Consider the following 4,655-nt stretch of genomic DNA (forward strand, 5'->3'; position numbering starts at 1 on the left):
CTGAGCTCCATGGCGGAACTGGTTTATATAAGATCCGAAGCTCGCGATGGGGTGGGGGAGGGGAGAGAGGGTTGCTAAAAATCGATTTCAAACACGGCTCTGGTCAAGCTTGCCTGCTAACTCCATCACCCGTGGGATCAGTGCAGTAGCTAAGAAACAGAAATAGCCAGACAGAGTTGAACAGTTTCAACGTGAATTTCAAATAAGAAATAGTACCGGCATACGAAAGTATCTGAACGTTCTTGTGGGCTCTGGAACAGTCCATCATCCCTGTAACAAGTCGAGGTGAATCCAGAACAGCCTTTATTCCGAAGTGATGTACAACGACTGACAAGAATGACTGTCGCCCAATCTGACATGCGCTTAAGAAGGCGCCTGTGCGGAGCCGGTAAACAAGTGGCGAGGGTAACACGCTGATAACGAGCTAGCTCGTGATACGTGATGCTACAGACTGCTACTATCTTAAGATTAGAAGCTTCATACATCTCCCCTTCTACTACAGAAAACAATTTCTTTGTCAATCAAGCCATGAACAATAAAGCAATCTTAAATTCAGTTCTCAGGTCTTGGGTATCGTTGCGGGCTACGGCGCTTCCGGGAGCTTCTCCTGGGTGCTGCTAGAACGGGCTGCGGCTCTTGCCTTTGTTCGCTTCTGCTTGTCTGCGGTTGCTCATGAACTGCATGAAGATGTTCTCGAGTACGACGGTAGTCCCGACCATCGTCAGTCCTCACGTGGTAGGATCTTGGTGTACCTGCAGTTCCCAGGACTATCGCTGGTGCCCATGTGCGATTTTGATAGTTGAAGACCGATACCGAGTCATCTGGATGAAGGTCTGGTAGCTGCCTGGTGCCATGGTTGCAGAAACATCGTTGGCGACGCCGGATGTCGCGGAGGCGACTGACAACCTCTTGTGGTGGCACAATGTTGGGCTTCAGATGTTCCGAGTGAACTGGCAGCAGGCTTCTTGTCCGACGTCCCATCAGTCTCTGCACTGGAGACTTAAGAATTCTGTCCCTGGGCGTGTTTCTCCATTCCAGGAGTGCGCATCTGAACTCTAAGTAGCTTCTTTGCTTCCCCAACGGCACGTTCAGCCATTCCGTTGGCACGGGGATAATGCGGGCTCGACGTTACATGAGTCACTTGAAGCGTCTTCATCCCCTCCTTGAACGTGTTGCTGCTGAAAGGTGGCCCATTATCGGTGACAAGCTTGCTAGGAATGCTGTGTGTGCTGAAGGTTTCTGTCAAAAACGAGATAATTTCTTTCGCCGTCGTTGTCTTTAGTTGCTGTATCTCGAAGTAGAACGAGTAATAATCAACGACGACAATGTACTCACTTCCAGCGTGGTAGAAAAGATCAGCTCCCAGCGTTTCCCAAGGCAGGGTAGGAATCTCGTGACTCATCATGGGAAGTCTTGCGTTGCGCGGCTTATGCTCTTTGCAGCTGTCACAGTTCTGGGCTTGTTGTCTGATAGCTGCTGACATGCCCGGCCAAAACATGACGTCACGAGCGCGTTCTTTCATCTTATCTTCTCCGCAATGTGCTGGGTGTAGCAAGCGAAGAACTACGCGACGCATGGATCGAGGAATGATTATCCTGTTCGACTTGAACAGGAAGCCGTCTTGACCATGAATTTCTTCTTTGTACTGCCAGTATTCTCGTAGTTCCTCGGCGACTTCTTATCTTTCCTCTGGCCAGGACGATTCTGCGTAACGCCGTAGCTATTGCAGTTGGGAATCTTGCTCTGTAGCACGAAGAATATTTGCTAATTTGTCTTCCGATATGGACATGTTTTCCAAAACATTGACGTGGAAATCTTGTGCTTCCTCTTGTAGCTCCTCTTGTGCTGGGAAACGGGAAAGCGCGTCCGCTATAAAAAGCTGTGCTCCAGGCTTGTAGATGACTTCAATTGGATATTTTTATAGCGTCAATCTCATTCTCTGGAGACGAAGTGGACACTCGTGCAGCGACTTTCTAAATATGGCTTCTAGTGGTTTGTGGTCAGATTCGACTGTTACGGTCACTTGCCCGAAGAGGTAATCGTGGAATCTTGAACAACCATGCACGATCGCAAACATCTCCTTTTCGATGTGTGCGTACTTTTGTTGCGCTTCGGTTAGGGAACGAGACGAGTACGCAATAGGACGTTTCTCTGGAGGAGTACCGCTCCAACACCGTACTGGCTGGTATCAACCGAAAGGGTCAGTGGCTCGCCGGATTTAAAATAAGCTAATACCGGGGCCTTTGTCAGTGCGTCTCGCAGTGATTGGAAGCTTTCTTCCTGTCTGTTGGTCCATTCCCATGCTACATCAGCCTTCAGTAGCTCACGTAATGGTGCGGTCCTGTGCGCTGCGTTTGGAATAAACCTGGATACGAAATTAATCATCCCAAGAAAGGTTCGCAATTCTTTCACGTCGCTCGGCTGCGGCACAGCCCGGATGTCTTCCACGCGCCGGGGATCCAATGATAGTCCGTCCGGTGTCAGAATTTGTCCCAGGTATTTGACTTGTTGCTGACAGAAGTGGCACTTTTTCAAATTTAATTTCAGATTCACATCTCGACAACGTTCTAAAAGTTTCCGCAAGCGTTCGTCGTGTTCAGCTTTTGTTCTGCCCCAAACCAGAACATCGTCCATGACAACCTCGACGCCCTCTAGATCCTGTAGTATCTTGCTCATGGCTCGCTGGAAGATCTCTGGCGCTGTACAAACTCCGAATGGCATCCGCAGAAATCTGTATCTTCCGAACGGAGTGCTCATGGTGCACAAAAATGAGCTGTCCTTGTCTAGAGGATTTTGCCAGAATCCAGAGGAGGCATCAACCGTCGAAAAATACTTTGCCCCACTCAAACGTGGGACAAAGTCTTCTAACGTTGCCATTGGAAAGTGCTCCCTGAGCAGAGCTTGGTTGAGGTACGCAGGATCCAGGCAAATTCGAACCTTTTCCTTCTTTGCTACGACGACCATGTTACTGGTCCATTCTGTAGGCTCAGTGACCCTGCATATCACGCCGTCTGCTTCCATACGGTCAAGCGTGTCTTTTTCTTTGTCTTTTAATGCAACGGGAATTCTTCGCGCGGGCTTCACAACGCCTTTGACGTTTGGTTTCAGTCTCATGTGGTACACTATTCCTTTGAGCTTGCCTAGGCCCTTAAAAACGTCCTCATAAGGCCGTGCAGCTTCGTACAATCCAAACTGGTTGTCCTCATGAACGCGGGTGGAGTGCACCATTCTACTCACCAGTCCCAGATGTTCAGATACCGTTCCACTCAATGTTGTAGGAACCTGGCGATCCACAACGAAGAAATCCGTGCTAAGGTCTTTTCCTTGAAATGAGATATGCAGTTGTATTCTGCCTTCAGCTTTTTCATTGTGTCCGAAGAACGTGCTCAGCGGCACGCTGCATTTGGATTCCTTCTTGTCTGTTATTTTCTTGAGCAGGGCTGACGATATCACAAAACAGTTCGCTCCGGTATCCAACCTGCAGGACACGTTTGTTCCCTTGATGGTGACCTTGGCGGACCATATCTCGGTCTCATCAATTCTTTTCGATGATAGCGACTGAAGGAAATAGTCGGCTTTATCTTCATATTCTAGATGTCTTAATTCTTTCTGATGTTGCCTTCTTCGTCTCGGCGGTCGCCCAGGATTCTTCGTTGGACATTGGCCTCCTCTGTGCATACTGTAGCCACACTTGGAGCACGGTATCCTTCCACTCCTATTGTCCTGGACGGCGTTCACTTTAGACTTTTCTTCTTTTACTTTCTTGTCGCTTTGGATTTCTTGTAGTTGTTGATAACTGCGTTCCCGCTGCCTGCAGATTTCAACGACCTTCTCGTAAGGTGGGTTTTCATTGATAAGTTTTTGCTGAAGGGCTTTGTCTTGTGTGCCCAAAATAATGCGGCTTCTTAGCATGCGAGTTTCAAGGCGGCCAAATTCACAGGTGGCTGCTAACACCCGAAGCTCTGTTATCCACTCGTCGAAGCGCTCCCCTTCCTTCTGGTCTCTCGAACCGAAAAGGAATTCTTGATAGGTGAGGTTTACTGTGGGCTTGCAATCTGCTTCGAATTTTTCTATCAGCTTTGCGACATCTGTACGTTCCTCTTCACTATCAAAGTGCAGCGTAGTCTTCCTTCCATCTTGACCGATGATGACCAAGAAAGTTGCTGCCTGTACCTCCTTTGGTTGAGCTTTCAACCCCGTAGCCACAGAAAAAAGTTCAAACTCCCTTCGCCATAACTTGTTGTGTCGTACCAACTGTGTTGGTACGACTCTGATACAAAGTATAGTAAAGTAAACTTGCATCTGGGACTCACGCGTGAAATACCGATCCAAAAAGACGTGGACGAGTATCAGGAGACAACTTTGCATTTGTATAAAGCGAGAACTGGCGGGAAAGCGCGTGTCTGTAAGGCGTACGAGCTGCTACTTTCCGCAAATACAAATTCAGACAGGAGTAACAAAGACCCAGTCAGCATTTTGTGCATGAGAAAGAAATTTCTTCAGCTTTCGTATGAACTTTGATGAGGTCACTTCGTTAAATTAGTAGCAAGGTGTCTATTCTTCTTGAGTATATACCTGTAGAATGACTCCTGTACCGATGTAGGTTCAACATCCATAGCAATAGCAAATTGCCAAAAATATGACAAATACTGGGT

At 47.9% G+C, this 4,655-nt stretch overlaps 1 pseudogene; it reads right to left on the reverse strand.

Moving 5' to 3' along the window:
• Positions 1-552: 552 nt before the first annotated feature.
• Positions 553-2,676, reverse strand: LOC135387185 (uncharacterized; annotated as a pseudogene).
• Between the last annotated feature and the right edge of the window lie 1,979 nt (positions 2,677-4,655).

Source organism: Ornithodoros turicata, chromosome 1 (genome assembly GCF_037126465.1).
Source record: "Ornithodoros turicata isolate Travis chromosome 1, ASM3712646v1, whole genome shotgun sequence".
Lineage (NCBI taxonomy): Eukaryota > Metazoa > Arthropoda > Arachnida > Ixodida > Argasidae > Ornithodoros > Ornithodoros turicata.